This window comes from Ornithorhynchus anatinus, chromosome 5 (genome assembly GCF_004115215.2).
Source record: "Ornithorhynchus anatinus isolate Pmale09 chromosome 5, mOrnAna1.pri.v4, whole genome shotgun sequence".
NCBI lineage: Eukaryota > Metazoa > Chordata > Mammalia > Monotremata > Ornithorhynchidae > Ornithorhynchus > Ornithorhynchus anatinus.
In genome coordinates, this window is record NC_041732.1 from 59,905,951 (window position 1) to 59,925,455 (window position 19,505).

Here is a 19,505-nt window from a genome sequence, read left to right on the forward strand (position 1 = left end):
ATGGAGAAGCCACGACAGGAGCCAAGTTCCCGGTCTCCCAGCCAGTGTTCACTCAGTGAGAATGGCAGGCTTCCCTCGTATCTGAGGAAGAGCGAGGTCTGACATCTCGATTTTCTTTTCAAGACAGAGCTGGGGCATTTCTAGAAACGCGGGTGCGATTGAGGACCTGACCATAAAGGAGCTTGTGGAGCTCTGCTCCATTAGCACCAGGCATTTTCTGGTGAATTCACTGTTACTGATAGATAAGCCACCCAATGGGGTAGGGCGCTGCTGGGTTATCCTGGCCCAGAACCACCACCGGCTGTTGTCACTTTGACTACGGACGGGAATCTGAAGGGAAAAACCTTTCGGGGGTGCTCTGCCCTGTGCTGCACGCCTGGCTGCCTACTCGCTGGTTATACCCCGACCCAGCGGGAACACAACTCGGGGAAACGGTAGCTCCGCGAAACCGTCGGAATGGTCATCGATTTCAGCACGCGTGCTCTTGGTCTTGAGGGACCGAGGATCGACTGATAGAAGACGACATCGTGGATAAATATTTTATCTAAAATCTAATTACTGTAAGATTTGCTCTTTTATTTCTTAAATGGAATCTAGAGGTCGTTCCTGATTCTGGAACTAAGGCCCCAACAACTAAAAGCTTACGTCAAAGGTAGCCTGGAGACGTAGCTTAGTGGTCTGTGATTTTTTTTTTAAGGGGGTGTTTGTTAATTGCTTATTCTGTGTCAAGGATCATCAGTCAATCATCATCAATGGCATTTATTGAGTGCTTACTCTGCGTGGAGCACTCTAATAAACACTTGAGAGAGCACAATAGAACAGAGTTGGTAGACACAACCCCTGCCCACATCAGCGTGGCTCAGTGGGAAAGAGCCCGGGCTTGGGAGTCAGAGGTCATGGGTTCGAATCCCGCCTCTCCCACTTGTCAGCTGTGTGACTGTGGGCAAGTCACTTAACTTCTCTGTGCCTCAGTTACCTCATCTGTAAAATGGGGATGAAGACTGTGAGCCCCATGTGGGACAACCTGATTCCCCTGTGTCTACCCCAGCGCTTAGAACAGTGCTCGGCACACAGTAAGCACTTAACAAATACCAACATTATTATTATTATTATTAAAATGGAGATTAAGATTGTGAGCCTCAAGTAGGACAACCTGATTACCCTGTATCTCCTCCCAGCGCTTAGAACAGTGCTCTGCACATAGGAAGAGCTTAACAAGTACCAACATTATTATTATTTTTATCAAGCTTACAGTGTCAAGGCACTGTGCTAGATACAATCCAATCGGGTCAGACATAGTCTCCGTCCCATGTGAACTGCACAGTTTACAGGGGAGAGAGAACACGTATTGAATCCCCATTGTACAGATGAGGAAACAGAGAAGTTAAGTGATTTTCCCAAGGGCATTCAGCAGACAAGTGATGGAGCCAGGGTTAGAACCCAAGCCCCCTGACTCCCACCAGTCCTGCTCTCTTTCCACTGGCTTACTGCATCCCTACTCTAATGAAACCACTTCAGGGTAGGTCAGGACCTGTTCAAGTGCCAGGTTGGAGAGGCCTACAGGGAAGAACACTTCCTGGATGAATGATCCAGAAACTGAGTCTGGGCCTGGACCAGAAAAAGGCTCAACTGGAAGGCAGGTGAAGCACCGGCTGGCTCTTGGGACCAACCTGTCTTGTTGAGGGATCAAGGGGTTACCGGCGGGAATGTGTCAGGCACTGTAGTAGAAAGCAACTAATCAGGTTGGACACAGTCCACGTCCCACATGGGACTCCTTGTCCTTGTTCCCATTATACAGATGTTGTAATTGAGGCATGAAGAAGTGAAGCGACTTGGCCAAGGTCACACATCAGACAAGTGGCGGAGCCAGAATTAGAACGCCCAGGCCCGGGTTCTATCCACTAGACCCCCGCTGCTTCCCTGCTCCTTGCAGGCAGAGAAGATCGGTCTTGATTATGTTGTGCATTATTCTCCCCAGCACTTAGTACTCTGCTTCATGATCAAGAAGCACTTAATAAATGTCGCTCACTGACTGAGGGGAAGGAAAAAAAAGGAGCTCTTGACAAGACTCTAAAAAATGCTAGGACTCCCCAGGTTCCGAGGCGACGAGAAGCAATGTGGCCTAGTCGAAAGTGCACAGGCATGGGAGTCAGGACATCTGGATTCTAATTCTGCCTCTTCCACATAATAATAATAATAATAATGATGATGATGATAATGGCATTTGTTAAGTGTTTACTATGTGCTAGGCACTGTACTAAGTTCGGTGCTGGATACAAGCTAATCAGGTTGGACACAGTCCCCTTCCCACATGGGGCTCATAGTCTTAATCCCCATTTTTCAGATGAGGTAACTGAGGCACAGAGAAGTTAAGTGACTTGCCCAAGGTCACACAATAGACAAGAGGCAGTGTGGGGATTAGAACCCAGCTCCTTCTGACTCCCAGGCCCATGCTCTATGCATCAGACCACACTGCTTTCCTGCAGTGTGACCTGGAACAAGTAATTTGACTTGTGAGCCTCATGTGGGACAGGATACGTCTGGCCTGAAAGTCTGTATCTCCCCTAGTGTCTGGCACAATGCTCGATTTATAGTAAGAGCTTAACAATTATCCACGGAGAGTAAAAAAAGAGGGATGATTTCCTTATATCTCTAGCAGTCACTCTTTGTCAAGGTCCCCTCCTCAAATCCATCAAATTCAAACTGCTTTCATCCCAAGTATCCCAAAGGGGAAACAGAAACTAAGATATAAAGGTAACCGTAATAAGTGATCTATTTATATTTTTACAATGTTGGTTCATTTATACGTAGGGTGTTGACTGGGACGTGTGTGCCGTGATGTATGCCAGGAGAAACTCTTAGAGGGGAGAGGTGGAACTGGGGGTCAGGGCAGGATGTTCTGTGCAGAGTCTAGGGCCAACGAGCGCTCTCAGAAATTGCGAGAGGATCTCCGGTTTGTGTTTCCATGGTCGTGAGACCTGGAGAAACCGAGACTCCAAGAGATGACCCAACGGGGTAGGATTCCAATGCCCCTGGGTGATCTCTGCCCCATCTCAACCGTCTCTCAGAAGGCTCACCACAGCATGGCCTAATGGATAGAGCGCAGGCTTGGGAGTCAGAAGGTCATGGGATCTAATCCTAGCTCTGCCACTTGTCTGCTGTGTGACCTTGAGCGAGTCACTTGGCTTCTCTGGGCCTCACTTACCTCACCTGTAAAATGGATATTAAGGCTGTGAGTCCCATGTGGCACAGCGACTGTGTCCAACCTGATTTGCTTGTATTCCCCTCCAGCCCTTAGTGCAGTGCCTGGCACCTAGTAAGTGCTTAACAGATACCACAGTTATTATTATTATTATCACTATCTTTCATGGAAAGGGAGGAGTCACCCCAGGCTTTTCTGTTCCTAGTCTTCTCGGGCTTGTTGGGACACCTCAGAGCACTGAGACTGGGGTCATCTCATCATGCCTTGCCCCAGAGGTGAGAGAAACATCGACTGCATTTAACTTGGTCCCAGAAGTAGTCGCTCCCCGAGAGCATCTCCCTCAGTGAGAGAAGCGCGGATGACCACCTCAGCGTCTGCCAGAAGCTGTGACTCTCTGGGGAAAGCTGGCTCCAAGAACCCATGGGTGGTTTTTCTTTTTTTCTTTCTCCATTTCAAATGTTTTAGCAGCCACCTCTATCCACTGCTGAGTGATGGAGCAGGGGGGAGAAATACCAGGGTTCTGAGTCAGCGTTCCTCATGCAAACGAGGAGGAAATGAGTCTCTGCCTCCTGGATGGAGGAGGAAGCAGGGTGTGACGGAGGAGCAGAAGCCAGTGACACGGTAGCCGAGCCTGGCTGCTCTGTCCCTCCCCCACATTCCAGTCAGGGATGGTCTTCCTCCCTCTACCCATCCTGAATGCCAAATTCTTCCCTTGGGACCCTATGGGAGAGGGACCCTTCCTCTCCAGAACCAGTTTGAGATGGGCGACCCTTATTGGGCCCATTTTTTCCCGTAGCTCTCTCTGAAGCCGCTGTCAATCAATCAGTGGCCTTTACTGAGCGCTTACTATGTGGAGAGCACTGTACTAAGCACTTGGGAGAGTAGGATGCAACAGAATTAGCAGATAAGCTCCCTACCCATAATGAGCTTACAGTCATTCATTCATTCAATTCATTCGATCGTATCTATTGAGCACTTACTGTGGGCAAAGCACTGTACTAAGCGCTTACAGTCCTCATCCTCCCATCGGTCAACGGTACTTACTGAGCGCCTGCTGCTGGCCAAGGCCCAAGCTAGGCAGTGAAGCCGAGGGGCTGGAGAATGGGAGTGGACCTCAGGGGAATGGGATTCTGATCCCAATTCTGCCACTGGCCCGCCGTGAGACCCTGGACAAGTCACTTAAACTCTCCTCTGGTGTTTATTGGGCACTTCCTGTGTGCAGAGCACTGGACTAAGCATTTGGGAGAGTCCAATATAACAGAGTTGGTAAACGCGTTCTCTGCCCACAAGCAGTTTACAACCTAGAGGGGGACGCTTACAGTCCTGTAAAATGAGGATAAAATGGCTGCTTTCCCCTCCTCTTTGATGGGGGACGCTGTGTGAGATGAGAACCGCATCTGTATGAATCATCTTGTGTCCGCCCCAGGGCTTAACACAGGGCTTAGCACCTAGCGGGTGCTAAATAAATTGATGATAACGGTGAGGATTCCACAGTATGGGGGTTACAAAGAATAGGAGAAGATAAGTACCCGGTTTTGAGAAGCTCCTAGTATAATGGGAGCAGATTAGGGTCACAGGAGCCCGATTTCAGTCAATCAGTCAGTAGGTCAGTCAGTGGTATTTATTGAGCGCTTACTGTGTGCAGAACTTTCATTCATTCATTCAGTCGTATTTATTGAGCGCTTACTGTCTGCAGAGCACTGTACTAAGCACTTGGAAAGAACAACTGGGCAACAGATAGAGACAATCCCTACCCAACAACGGGCTCATAGTCTAGAAGGGGGAGACAGACAACAAAACAAAACAAGGAGACAGGCATCAATAAGCGTCCAAATAGATAAATAGAATTATAGATATACACATGAATAAAATAGAATAATATGTACAGATATACACAAGTGCTGTGGGGCAGGGAAGGGGGTAGAGCCGAGGAATGGAGTAGGGGTGACGGGGTTCTGTACTAAGCGCTTGAGAGAGTACAAGGCAACAATATAACAGACTCATTCCCTGCCCACCATGAGGTTCTCCCACTGACTGAGGTCACAGCACCGAACCTCCCCATCTCCCCATGATGCCAGCCCAGGACCACTGCCCTTTTGCCCATGCCAACTAGTCCGGCTTAGGTGGAGCTCCCGCCGAGGGGCAGTGCTGGCCCACGACCCGGGGAGCAAGGCAGCCATGGCAGGAGCAGGTGGCGGGATCCCCCCAAGCCCAGGGCAGCGGTACTTCCCGGCAGGACCCCCGATCCCGGCTAAAACCATCTTTAAAGGTGGCGGCCACAGGGAGCCGAGGGCGAGTTTTATTCCGTTCCGAGTGCGTGATGCCATAATGCCAGGAGGTCATACCCCATACCAAGTTGCAGCCACTTTTGAAGTGGGGTAGGCAGTCAGAATGGGTAATAATATAATAATTACGGTATTTGTTAAGCGCTTACAATGTGCCGAACACTGTTCTAAGTGCTGGAGTAGATACAAGGTGATCGGGTTGGACACCGTGCCTATCCCGCAAAATAATAATGAAAATTATGGTACTTCTTAAGAGCTTACTATGCGCCAAGCACTGTTCTAGGAACTGGGGTAGATGCATGCCAGTCAGGTTGGACACAGTCCCTATCCCACATGGGACTCACAGTCTTAATCCCCATTTTCCACATGAGGTAACAGGCATAGTGACTTGTCCAAGGTCACACAGCAGACAAGTGGCAGAGCCAGGGTTAGAACCTCCTCCTCTGATTCCCAAGCCTGTGCTCTTGCTACTAGGCCAAATCACATCCATCCCAGATAAGACGGATACGGCAAAGGTGAGACACATCTGAATGAATAGTAGAAAAGCAGAAATACGCAAATGTTTAAAAAGGAGCTAGATGTAAGTGGGAAGGGTTACTCAAGAGTGGCTTATCTGGAGGTTGCGGGATCATTGTCACCCTTAAAAGAATCCAGGGAGGATCCAGAGAATAATATTAATAATAATAATAATGTTGGTATTTAAGGTTTACCATGTGCAGAGCACTGTTCTAAGCGCTGGGGTAGATACAGGGTAATCAGGTTGCCCCACGTGAGGCTCACAGTTAATCCCCATTTTACAGATGAGGGAACCGAGGCACCGAGAAGTTAAGTGACCTGCCCACAGTCACACAGCTGACAAGTGGCGGAGCCGGGAGTCGAACCCATGACCCAAGCCCGGGCTCTTTCCACTGAGCCACGCTGCTTCTCCATGGGGCCTCATGGAAAGAGCACAGGCCTGCTGGTCAGAGGACTTGGGTCCTAATCCCGGCTCCACTATTTGCCTGCTGTGTGACAGGGCAAAGTCACTTGAATTCTCTGTGGCTCCGTTTCCTCAGCTGTAAAATGGAAATTCAATACCTTTTCCCCCTCTGCCTTAGACTCTTTGCCCCATGTGGGACAGCGACTGTGTCCAAGCTGATTATCTTGTATTTACCCCAGTGCTTAATACAATGCTTGGCACCGAGTAAGCACTTAACAAATGCCACAACCATTACTGTTATTATTTTCCTGCTCATGCTCTGCAGGTTCAAGCTGTTCTGTCAACCTTGTAAAAATGTACCAGATACCAGCCCGATTACAGCATCGCACACGTGGAATGGTAGGGAGACCGCCCGGGGGCTGGGAGCCTCCGTGGAAGGCCCGGTTGCTGAGATCGGCGGGAAAATCTGGGGAGGACGTGGCAGGAGGCAGCCTCCACCGCCGGGCCGTGGGGGACTGGCTGATCTGGCGTCGGCCGTGCCCAATCCTTGGATCTCACCAGAGCCGGGCTACTGCGCAAGCGAAAGTCATCTGGTGACCGTCTGGCCAAGGATAACCTTAATGACATTCACAATTTGTGCTCTAATAATATTAATGGTAATTCGGGTTTACATGCGGTAGTTCGTTTCTCTCCCAGTGCTTCCTTGCCTCATCCCTCGTTCATTCACTCTTCTAGAGGTAGAAGAGGCGGGGGAGACATGGGGAATATCCACCTGGTTTTACAGGCGTGGAAACTGAGGAATGGCGGAAATGCAGCTAACGCTCAACTCTTCGGGGGCTATTTGTCCAGTTAGTGGATTATTCAGGCTCCCTCCATCTCTCCTCTTCTGCCTTCTGCTGTCTACCTCTTGACCACTGCTTTTCAGCACCGGCACTGGACTGGGAAGGTGAGGAGTGGGGGAGCCGAGGAGGGAGAAGGAAAGAGGAAAATGAAAGCATTCAGTTGTTTTTATTGAGCACTTACTACGTACAGAGCACTGTACTAAGTGCTTGAAATGTACAACTGGAGACGAGGAGGTCCATTATGCTACTTGTGAGAAGCCGTGATCAAGGTCTGGCGGAGAGAAGTAATTGGCTGGATTATCTATGGATTTCAATAATCCATGCTACCCCTGTCCACCACTGCGTATAATAATAGTAATAATAATGATCGTATTTGTTAAGCGCTTACTACGTGTCAAGCACTGTTCTAAGTGCTGAGTATCCCGAGGTGGCAATATAATCCAGGCATTCTGACTCCTTTCTAGGGCCTTAACCTCTCTGTCTCTTGACTCATTTCTCCTGAGCAAGGGGCTGGTCTCTAGAGAGACAGTGCTGTCCACCTATCTCAACTCTCCGCCCTCAGGGGTGAAAGTGGAGAAGCAGCGTGGCCTAGTGGATAGAGCATGAGCCTGGGAGTCAGAAGGATCTGGGTTCTAATCCTGGCTCCGCCACTTGTCTGCAGTATGACCTTGGGCAACTCACCTCACTTCTCTGTGCCTCAGTTATTTCATTTAAAATGGGGATTACTACCATGAACCTCAGGTGGGACTTGGACTGTGTCCAAACTAATTACTTTGTATACAATACTACTAATTACTGTGGTTCTTATTAAGCGCTTACTATGTGCCAAGCACTGTATCTACCCCTTTAGACTGTAAGCTCACTGTGGGCAAGGAATGTGTCTGTTTATTGATATATCGTACTCTCCCAAGGACTTGGTACAGTGTTCTCCATACAGTAAGCACTCAATAAATACGACTGACTGACTGACCGATGCAAATCCCGGCTCCGCTGCTTGACAGCTGTGTGACTTTGGGCAAGTCACTTAACTTCTCTGTGCCTCAGTTACCTCATCTGTAAAATGGGGCTGAAGACTGTGAGCCCCACGTGGGACAACCTGATGACCTTGCATCCCCCCAGCGTTTAGAACAGTGCTCTGCACATAGTAAGTGCTTAACAAATGCCATCATTATTATTATTATTAGAACAGTGCTTGGCATACAATAAGTGCTTAACCAATGCCATTAAAAACCCCCAAAACCTCAATTCATGATGGAACGGGGGGTGGTGCCGAGTCAGTTTGAAAAATGCCCCACTGTTTCCACAGGACTGGGCATTGGGCAGCATGGTGGGGGGCAGGAAGGGGTGAAACGAGGCATTTCAACCTGCAGCGGAGGTGGCGGCGAGACTCCGGCTCAGCTACTGGCCGCTGGAGGAGGACAGGAGGCCCCCAGGTCTCTGGGCCGGGACCTGGGCAGAGTCCACATCCTTTAGCCCAAAGACTAGGAACAGCAGGAGTGCGGGCCGAGGGCCTCCGGTCTCCATCCCTCAAGGGCTGCCCCGGGACCTGCTAGGAGCCATGGCTAAGTTTGTTCCTCCGTACCTGTCAGTCCATTGTATTTATCGAGCACTTACAGTGTGCAGAGCACTGTACTAAGCGATTGGGAGAGTACAATGTAACAATATAACAGACACACTCCCTGCCCACGGTAAGCTTACTGTCTAGAGGGTCAGATGGACATTATTATAAATAAATAAAATGACAGATATGTACATAAGTGCTGTGGGGCTGGAAGAGGAGATGAATCAAGGGAGCAAGTCAAGATGATGGCAGAAGGGAATGGGAGAAGAGGAGAGGAGGTGTGGGTGAGGGGTAGCCCACCCCCTGCACCACTGTGGGGACTCTGGTCTAGGAGGTTTGGTGCTGAAAAACAGTTACAATCATAATAAAATATCATTATTATTATTATTAACAACAACTAATGGTATTTATTGAGCACTTACTATGTACTAAGTACTTGGGAGAGTACAATACAGTGGAATTAGCAGACATCTTCCCTGCCCATAATGACCTTACAGTCTAGAGATTATTAATCACTATTATTAATGGATAATCTAGCACTCGCCATTTTACCAGGTGCTCAGTTCCAGACATTTCCTTCTTCCTTCCTTCCTTGCTTCCTTCCACCCCCGCCCATCACTGTCCCACTAGGGATGGTATTCTGCTCTGCCAATGAACTCTCTCTCTTCCTTCAAAGCCTTTCTAAAGAGTTCCCTCCTCCCAGAAGTCCTCTCTGTTCAATGCTCCACCTCAGCACACGCATTTAATTTTTTGTGATTGATTTATTCCCTTGTGTTTATCATTCATATCTGTTCCCTCACGCCAACTATAGTATGTCGGTCGATTTGAGATTACCACCTCCCCGGTGAGATTGAATGGTCCTTGAGGGCAGAGATCAGCACTCCAATTTAATTATTCATTATTGATTTATTCTCTTGGTTTTATCATCCATATCATTTCCCTCACTCTATCTGTAGTATATTGGTCAATTTGTGGGTACTGCCTCTCTGTGAGATTGAATGCTCCTTGAAAGCAGGGCTCAGTCCCTTTACTTCTTTGCTAAGTGTCCCAAATGACTGTGCTTCGCTCCCAGCAGGTGCTCAATAAATGTTCTTGATCTTGAAGAGCGGGCCAAGGGTACAGTAAAGATCTGGACCCTACAATTCTGGTATGGAGTGACCCCAGATCATGAGCTCGTTGGCAGGTCCCTGTGCAGTCAACAGATGGACACAGTTAGTGTTGAAAGCAATGACATTCCCGTTCCCACAAGGATCCCTCTGGACCTGTGAGAGAAATGGATCAGGCTGCGGTGTCCAAACCGTCCTGCTGGTCCACCCTGAAGCCTCGACTCAGGAATCAGAGGAGTGGGGGGAGAAGCTCTCTTCCCCAAGTGTCCCAAATATGATTCATCTCCCAGCAAGTGCTCAATTAGTTCTCTTGGTCTTGAAGCACAGCTCAAGGGAACGGTAAAGGCTTAGCGAGAGACCCCAAATCATGAGCTCGATGGCAGCTCAATGAGGGGATACGGTTGGTGTTGAAAGCGGTGACATCCCCGTTCCCACAGAGATCCCCCTGGACCTGCAGGAGGAATGGATCAATCTATGTTGTCCAAACCATCCTGCTGGTCCACCTGGAGGCCTAGATTTAGGAAGCAGAGAAGTCAGGGAAGAGGCTACTTTGGCTGAGTCCTGTGCAGCCCCACAGAGCCAAAGGTGGTGGCTCAGGGATGACTTTTTCATATCTTCCTCAGCCTTGAAGGAGATCTATTTCCCGGGACAGAAATGATTGCAACGGAACGTAGTTGGGGGTGGTGTGTTATGGGTGTGTGTGTTGGTGGGACCGCGGGGTGGTAGTGAGCTGGAAGACAGAGAGAGATGGCAGAGGGTGGGATCAGCAACTTGGGAAAAACAATCCTTTCTGGAAGAAAGGACTCTGTTCTCTCCGCCCTGGACACACCTGGGGCTGCCGTTCCTTTGCTTACATCGCTGGAACACCAGGAGGGTGCTGTCATTTGTTCTTTCCAAATTATCAGCAATAATTACCTCAGTAAAAGTGCCAACTGTGGGCTTTTGGCCTGTGGTTTTTTGTTTTTTTTTTAGCTGGGTGATGGGATCGGCAGGGGACTGTGGAAAAAGCGAAGCTATTCCCCTTTTAAGGGAAAGGCGTCTCCCTGCGACTGACTCACCCGCCTCCCTTTCTCGCCCGCAGCACGCACCTTGCCTGGTAAGGTGGCTCGTAAAGAAGCAAGAGCCGCCTCTCTCTGGGAGGAGTTTCCCCCACCCCTCCATCCTCCCCAACACACACCTTCCCACCCCGCCCCTCCTCAGCTCCACCCTTCGTGTTTGGGAGGCTGAGTCAGGGATGAGCTCACCCCCTGGCTCTGTTCTCAGACATGCACGTTCTTGCCCGGACTACCATGTTCCCACTGGTTCCCCGGCTCCTCCTCAAGCGCCTTCAGCCTGGGCCGGGCTCCAGTCAGGTGGGCCCTCAGTCCTAGGAAACTGTGTCCCACTTGGAGTCACTTGGCCAGGTGCTCCCTCGGCTGGAGCGGTAGGACCTGGGTTCAAAAAGAGAAACAAGTTGGGTTAGGGGAACCAGCGCCATTTTCTAAATAATGGCCTGGGCTAAGTCACGGTGTAGTTTACTGAGCCAGGAACCATTTTCCAGAGTTGTGGCCCTCCAGAAGTTTCGTCCCGTGGCCTCTCCGAGGTTCCTGCCACCCAATCAGTCAACCACTGGTATTTACTGAGCGCTTACTCAGTGCAGAGCACTGTACTAAAGGCTTGGGAGAGCACGCTACAATAGAGTTGGTGGGGATGATTCCTGCCCTCAAGGTACTTAAAGTTTTGTAGGGAACCACCCTGAGCCCCTCATCACACCTGGCTCCCCCTTCCCTCTTCTCCCTGCCCCACAAAAAAAGATAAAATAAAATCCTGCAGGTCAGCTTACTGGTGAGCCCAAAAGGGGCCCGGTTCAGGGTGAGGGCCAGAATTCCAGGATCTCCCTTGGGCTTGGCTGGTCCTGACTTCCCAGCCTGCTTAGTTCAGCAACCTGGCACTCCATGGAGGCTCCCAACTCCCCGGGCAGGCTACCTTCAGCCAAGGGGTAGTGACTTCCAGTGAGCATGGCAGTTAGTGTCCTGCCCTTGCAGCACAAGGGGAAAATCATCCACACGTGCCACCCTAGGTGGGCAAGACCCGTCCCCTGCTGGAGAGGCAGTATGGCTTAGTAAAGGATGAGCCTGGGAGTGAGAAAGCTCTGGGTTCTAATCTAATCTTGTCTGCTGCATGGCCTTGGGCATATCGCTTCACTTCTCCGTGCCTCCGTTTTCTCATCTATAAAATGGGGATTAAGGCTCCATGTGGGACAGGGATGGTGTCCAACCTCGTAACTACCCCTGCGTTTAGAACAGTACTTGGTACATTGTAAGCACTTAACAAATGCTACAATTATTATTATTGCTGAAAGACAAGTCCGGGTACTGGAGCTGGACACTGGGTCTGCACTTCTGAGGCTCTCTTTGGGCTCACCTAGGCCTGGCTAGGGATTTTGGTCTCTTTGTGGGTAGCACCATCACCAAACAAGTTTCTTGGAGTCATCCTCTCAGCTGGCCATCAGTTCTTAAAGTTTATGAGGTAGAGGTGGGGGTGGAGGCTGGGTGAGGGTGCCTTGGTAATGGAGGGGCCCGATTCACTCTGATCCTGTAGCAGTTCCTTTGAGATCAGCAATTGGAGTCTCCACAACCTTTCCTCAGCCTGTGTGGGAAACTATGGAATTGACAGATTGAGTCATTCAACATTTATTAAGCTCCTACTCTACAGGGGCATTGAAATAGTAGGTCCAGCATGGTCTAGGGGATAGAGCACCGGATGGAGAATCCAAAGGACCAGGATGCAAATCCAGCTCTGTCACTTATCTATGTGACCTTGGCCAAGTAACTTAATTCCTCGGTGCCTCAGTTACCTCATCTGTAAAGTGGGGATTAAGACTGTGAGCCCCATGTGGACCAGGGGCTGTGTCCAACCTGATTAGCTTCTATCTACTCCAGAGCTGAGTACAGTGTCTGGCACATGCTAAACGCTTAACGAATACCATAAAAACAAGGGAATAGTATGAAAAAGACCCAGCCTCTGTCCTCAGTAAACTCATACTCTAAAGGCACCGTGGCTAATATCTCATTAGTTCTCAGAAAAAGTGCCCTGAAAAGTGGGATTGCTCCTCTGTCATTGCTGACCGACTGCATTTCCTCCTGAGCGAACAACTAGAAAGGATAAAAGGATCATTCATAATGGTTATCACGGGCACCGACCCTTTCCTGCAGGTAGCAGAGTTCCTAGAATGGACCCCGAGAGGAGTGTGAGCTGTCACATGGGGACAGACCAATCTTCCTCCTCCACTTTGCCAAATATCAGCACTGAGATTGGAGAAACAGCCGTAAGACGGTGGCTTTGGGTGTGGGAGGGAACGAGGGACACCCCCTTCCTCCTGATTAGTCACTGGATCTAATTTTCCATACAATTTTTTAAGCATTATTCATACCAAATACAGGTGCACGACAGTTTGGCGCCTTGCAACAGAGTGACTCCCTTGAAAAGGAAAGGCTTTGGGTATTTCCGAGAAAGTCGGCTCAACTCCTCATTCTTCAGATACCAGCCTTCTTACTGGGCAGTTGAGGAAACTGACGTAAAATCAATCACAGGAATTTACTGAGTGCTTTCTGGGTGCAGATCGTTCTGCTAAACGGTTGGGAGAATATGATAGCTTAGCTAGACAGAATCCCTGCCCTGAAGGATCTGTAGCAGAGAAGCTTACAGTCTAGTAGAAGAAAAGTAGTTGGGTCTGGCCAACTACTAGTGTCAGCCAAACAATCACCCTTAATCCTTGTGTTCTTTACTCCGTACCTTAAAGCTCGTGTGTGTATATTTGTAATATTGTATATATTTGTATATTGTGAATTGTGTACCTACATATAGATAGGTAGATTTAGATATAGAATATTTATCTGGCCCTCTCAGGGTCACACCTGGAGAGTTTCCAGTACTCTACCAGTCCTGACTACAGGAGGGAGATCTAGCAGAGGCCTACGCATTCCATTCCTAGCTTGGACAGTGGCTAGCGAGTGGAAGGCCATCTGCTACAAGTCAAAACTCCCCTGTGCTGGGCAGCAGCGACATGGGAGAGAGTCGAGGGCCGAGACTCGTTTACTGCGCGGAAGGAGGCAGTGGTAAAACACTCCCAGATTTTTGCCAAGAGAACTCTATGGATACACTGCCAGAATGATTGCAGATGGAAGTGGGACGTTCCGGGAGAGATGTGTCCATGGCGTCGCTATGGGTCAGACACGACTCTACAGCATAAGACAACAACAAGAACAACAATATTTATCTGTACAGCCCATTATATGTTTAGCATTGGGTTTCCAGATAAATTTGCACTACTTCTCTCTTTGTTCTTGTTCTTCCTCCTCTTTTCACTCTCTGTAAGTCATTTGTGCCTGTCCCCTCCTTTAGATCGTAAACCGCTTGAGAGTAAGGCCTGTGAGTCTTACAAATGTTGTACACTGTTAAGAGTTTATTACAGTGTCTAGAACTCGATAGGTGCTCAATAAATATGGATAATTGATTGATTGATTGATTAATTGCCCTCTTCCTTGTCTCTCAGAGAGAGAGAGCACCCAAGAAAGAAGATGTCAAAGAGAAGACAAGAAAAAGGTGACAGGAGGCACTGTGGAATTTAGGTCAAAAAGTCCCTGTCCTCAAGAAGCAGACAACCTTGAGTGGAAATAACACGGAAAAACACCATAGTCCTAACTATTTCAATAACTTAGGCTGCCTAGGGTTATATAGAATCAGAGGGCTTTTTTTTTCCTGAAGGAAAACATAGGACCAGCCTTCTATTTAAGGAAGGGGCTTTTTTATGGTATTTGTCAAGCGCTTACTAGATGCCAGGCATTGTACTAAGCCCTAGGTAGATTCAAGCTAGTTAGTTTGGACTCCATCCCTGTTCCACATAGAGCTCACAGTCTTAATCCTCATTTTACGGATGAGGGAACTGAGGCACAGAGAAATTAAGAGACTTGCCCAAGGTCACATAACAGACAAGTAGAGGAGATGAAATTAGAACCCAGGTCCTCTGACTCCCGGGCCCGTACTCTTTCCAGTAGCCCATGGTGATTCTCAAGAGGGTTGATAAAGGATACCCGAAGTCAAGGACAAAGGGAAGAGTGCAGGAGAGAAAATACCCTGTCAATCAATTATTTACTGTGTGCAGAGCATAGTACAGTAGAGTTGGTAGGCATGTTCCCTGCCCACAAGGAGCTCACAGTCTAGAGGGGAAGAAAGACAGTAAAATAAATTACACCTATGTATATAAGTGCTGTGGGGCTGAGGGTGGGGTGAAAAAAGGGTACAGATCCAAAGGCAAGAGTGATGCAGAAAGGGAGAGGGAGTAGGGAAAATGAGGGTTTTGTCAGGGAAGGCTTCTTGGAGATATAATTTTAATATGGCTTTAAAGTTGGGGAGAGTAGAGTTCTGTCATATATGAAGGGGGAGGGCATTCCAGGCTAGAGGGAAGATGCGAGAGGGGGACATTAGTTTAGTTTTTTTTCCCAGATTAGAAAAAGATAAATACGTTTTTGAGGTGTTTTTTTATTTTTTAAATAACCCTCACCACCAAACCGCCATTCAGAGGACCCTCCGTTCCCATCTCTGTGTCCAACATCACCGGGGTCTTTCTCCAGTTCCCAACCTGACTTGGACTTAGACGTTGACAGCTCGCTATGCCTAGTTCTTAAACAGAAAGGGCATAACAGATTTTGCTTCGCCACCTGTTTTCGTTTCACGATTTGGCTATGGCACAGTGGAAAAATTAAAGAGCGTTCTTCCCACAGCATGAATCCATCCTGACACAGTGCAACACACAAGTTGGCACAGGTAGAATTGGTAGAGGAAGAAGAGGTGATATACCTGTGCGGGGGGAGGTAAGTCCAGGTGTGATGCTCCTACCCGTCCCGATCAATCGTGTCTATTGAGTGCCTACTTTGTGCAAGGTTTGGGAGGGTACAACACAACAAGACAAGAGTCTCATTCCCTGTCCACAACGAGCTTACAGTCTAGAGTCAGCTTGCATTCTTTACACTCTCTTCCCCAGCCTCATTTGACCTCCTTTGGCCTCACTGAGCAGCAGCCTGGCCTAGTGGAAGGAGCCCGGGTTAGGGAGTCAGAAGGCCTGCATTCTAATTCTGGCTCCGCCACTTGTCCGCTGTGTGACCGTGGACAAGTAGAGAAGCAGCGTGGCTCAGTGGAAAGAGCCCGGGCTTGGGAGTCGGAGGTCATGGGTTCTAATCCCAGCTCCACCGCTTGCCAGCTGTGTGACTTTGGGCAAATCACTTCACTTCTCTGTGCCTCAGTTACCTCATCTGGAAAATGGAGATGAAAACTGTGAGCCCCAACGTGGGACAACCTGATCACCTCATATCCCACCAGCGCTTGGAACAGTGCTTTGCACCTAGCAAGTGCTTAACAAATACCACCATTATTATTAGTAGTAGTAACTTTTCAGTGCCTCAGTTTCCTCTTCCATAAAATGGAGACTAGGACTGTGAGCCCTATGTGGGATGTGGACTGGGTCCGGCCTGATTATCTTATATCTAACCCAGTGCTTGGCACATTGTAAAAGCTGAACAATTCCATTTCAAAAAATTACAGATTCATTCAATAGTATTTATTGAGCGCTTACTATGTGCAGAGCACTGTACTAAGCGCTTGGAATGTACAAACGGGTAACAGATAGAGACAGTCCCCGCCCTTTGACGGGCTTACAGTCTAATCGACGGGCTTACAGTCTAAACAGATGAGGAAACTGAGACCCGAGAGGTCAAGCGCCTTGTCCATCCTCACTTTCGGCCGGCAGTCTAGGCAAGAGTAGACCCTCTAGTCTTCTATTACCAATTCAGGGTGCTACTCACTCGATCGCCTTTTTAACTCTTTTATAGTGTACTCTCCCAAGCGCTTAGTACAACGCTCCTCACACGGTCAACACTCAAGAAATACAACTGAACGATCGATTCCGAGTCTTGAATTTAATGTAGCCACTGTCAGGTTCCTGTTTTGCCTTCTCTTTGAAACAGGTAGGAGCTTAGAGGAAAAATAAATACCCTTGTCAACTGCTAGGCATCAGCAGGGAAGGATCCCCTAGGACCTCAAGCAGGTTCTGCTTGTTTTCGACTGCTCTACTGCTTCTTCCCAGCCAAGCTGGACGGACTGGGGAGCACGGGGCTCCATCCAGATCTGAGTTCATCACGGGCTCCTGACCACAGCCGGCACATTTCTGGGAGGGACCAAACCAGGGCACAGGAAGCTTCAGAGGAAAGTTACCGCAAGACTGTTCGTGTACCAGCCGGTGACTTCACTCTGGGAGCAGTGAAAGGCTCAGCAAAAGAAGAAAGAAAAAAAACACACCCTGATTGAGAGAGTCGGAGCATGAGTCTGCCTGACGCACGGAGGTCTTTTCTCTTTATAAGGACATCGCGAGGTCCTTCCAGGACTTGTTCCTTTCCTCGGGATTCGTGTCCGATTCCTCCAAGCTTGTCATTTTGATCCTCGTGGCTGAAAAACAGTCTTAACCACTCTTCTTTTTTTTTTTTTTAATGGTATTTGTTAAGTGCTTACTATGTGCCAAGCGCTGGGGTAGATACAAAGCTTTCCATCACCTTGTCCCCTCCTGCCTCACCTCCCTTCTCTCTTCCTACATCCCAGTCCGCACAATCTGCTCCTCTGGTGCCGCTAACCTCCTCATGTACCTTGTTCTCGCCTGTCCCGCATCGACCCCTGGCCCAAGTCCTACCTCTGTCCCGGAATGCCCTCCCTCCTCACATCCCCCAAACTAGCTCTCTTCCCCCCTTCAAAGCCCTACTGAAAGCTCACCTCCTCCAGGAGGCCTTCCCAGACTAAGTCCCCCTTTTCCTCTGCTCCTCCTCCCCTCCCCGTCACCCCAACTCCCTCCCTCTGCTCTATCCCTCCTCCCCGCCTCCCAGCACTTGTGTATATATGTACATATTTATCATTCTATTCATTTTATTAATAATGTGTATTTATCTATACTTCTATTTATTTATATCGATGCTATTGATGCCTGTCTACTTGTTTTGTCGTCTGTCTCCCCCCTTCTTGATTGTGAGCCCGTTGTTGGGTAGGGATTGTTTCTGTTTGTTTCCAAATTGTACTTTCCAAGCGCTTAGTACAGTGCCCTGCACACAGTAAGCACGCAATAAATACTTTCCAAGCGCTTAGTACAGTGCCCTGCACACAGTAAGCACGCAATAAATACAATTGAAAGAAATATGATTGAATGAATAAAAGATAATCAGGTTGGACACTGTCCCTGTCCCACATAGGGCTCACGGTCTTAATCCCCATTTTACAGATCAGGTAACTGAGACAGAGAAAAGCTAAGTGACTTGCCCAAGGTCACACAGCAGGCAAGTGGTGGACCTGGGTTCTAATCCCAGACCCGTACTCTTTCCTCCGGGCCACGCTGCTCCAAATCCTTGACATGCTGCATAACCCAGGCAGGTCCCTTGATGCCGATGGTATTCGTTAGAGTTGTACTATGTGCTAAGCACCATGCTAAGAACTGGGATAGATACCAGATAATGAGGACAGACACAGCTCATGCCCCACAAGAACTCCTAGTTTCCTCTCTCTGTGCCTCAGTTTCTCCATCCTGACCTGAGAATGACCCTGTTTCTGCTTGGGCTGCTGCAAGGAGAGATGAAGAATGTGTCTAAGGTCGTTGGCATTCCTTAGAAGAAAGGGCTGTATAAATGCAAATGTCTAACGATCTCTAACAATCTTTAATTGATCATTCATTTACATTTTTCAACTATTGATTGAATAAAATGGAAAAGGAGAAATTAGATCTGCCAGGCAGCCGGGAGAGTCTAGAGGCCTGAATAGTTAACAAGATCTGTAATCTTGGTTATTAGACAACTCCTTGTAATTAAAAAAAAAGAAGAAAAACAAGCAGGTACTGTCTTTTCCACACTTGCAGAGGAGGCGAGTCAAGTTCTAACTTCTTAAGCACTTTGCCACCCAACTCTGACGTAACTTCCAAGAAGCCACCTCTGCCTCAACCCTCAGCCTCTTCCTCCATTATCTATCTTAGTTAAGTGTTTTGATGATGATTAGAAAACACTTCCCCCTCTGATGGTTACACCTGGAGAGTTTCCAGTCCTCTACCGGTCTCGGCTATGGGAGGGAGAGTCAAACAGAGGCCTACCCATTCCATTCCTAGCTTGGCCAGTGGCTAGCGAGTGGAAGGCAATCTGCTACAAGTCAAAACTCACCCGTGCCGGGCAACAGCGGCATGGGAGATTGTCGAGGGCGGAGACTCGACTTTACCGCGCGGAAGGAGGCGATGGGAAACCCCTTCTCTATTTTGACCAAGAAAGCTCGATTGCAGGTGGAGACGGGGGGTTCTGGGAGAGATGTGTCCGTGGTGTCGCTCTGGGTCAGAAACCACAAGAGAACACTTCCCAAGATAACACTTTCCAAGATAATTGTGTTACTGATTTATTTTGCTCTTTTGATGATGGCAGTTGGTGACCTTTTCCCACCCCATCTCCAAACACCTGGGTGAAGGAAGCCTCACGATAACCGTATTACAGCTGGGAAAACTGTGGCATATATATATATATATTTATGTATTTATCTTGACG

General features: G+C 48.6%; 2 non-coding genes across 2 annotated transcripts; both read left to right on the top strand.

Moving 5' to 3' along the window:
- The first annotated feature begins 13,793 nt into the window (after positions 1–13,793).
- On the top strand, positions 13,794–13,930 carry LOC114812325. Its single transcript, XR_003759981.1, has one exon. It is a non-coding gene; the product is annotated as a small nucleolar RNA SNORA7 (small nucleolar RNA).
- Positions 13,931–18,985: 5,055 nt separating this feature from the next.
- On the top strand, positions 18,986–19,123 carry LOC114812546. The gene has a single exon (XR_003760197.1). It is a non-coding gene; the product is annotated as a small nucleolar RNA SNORA7 (small nucleolar RNA).
- The last annotated feature ends 382 nt before the right edge of the window (positions 19,124–19,505 follow it).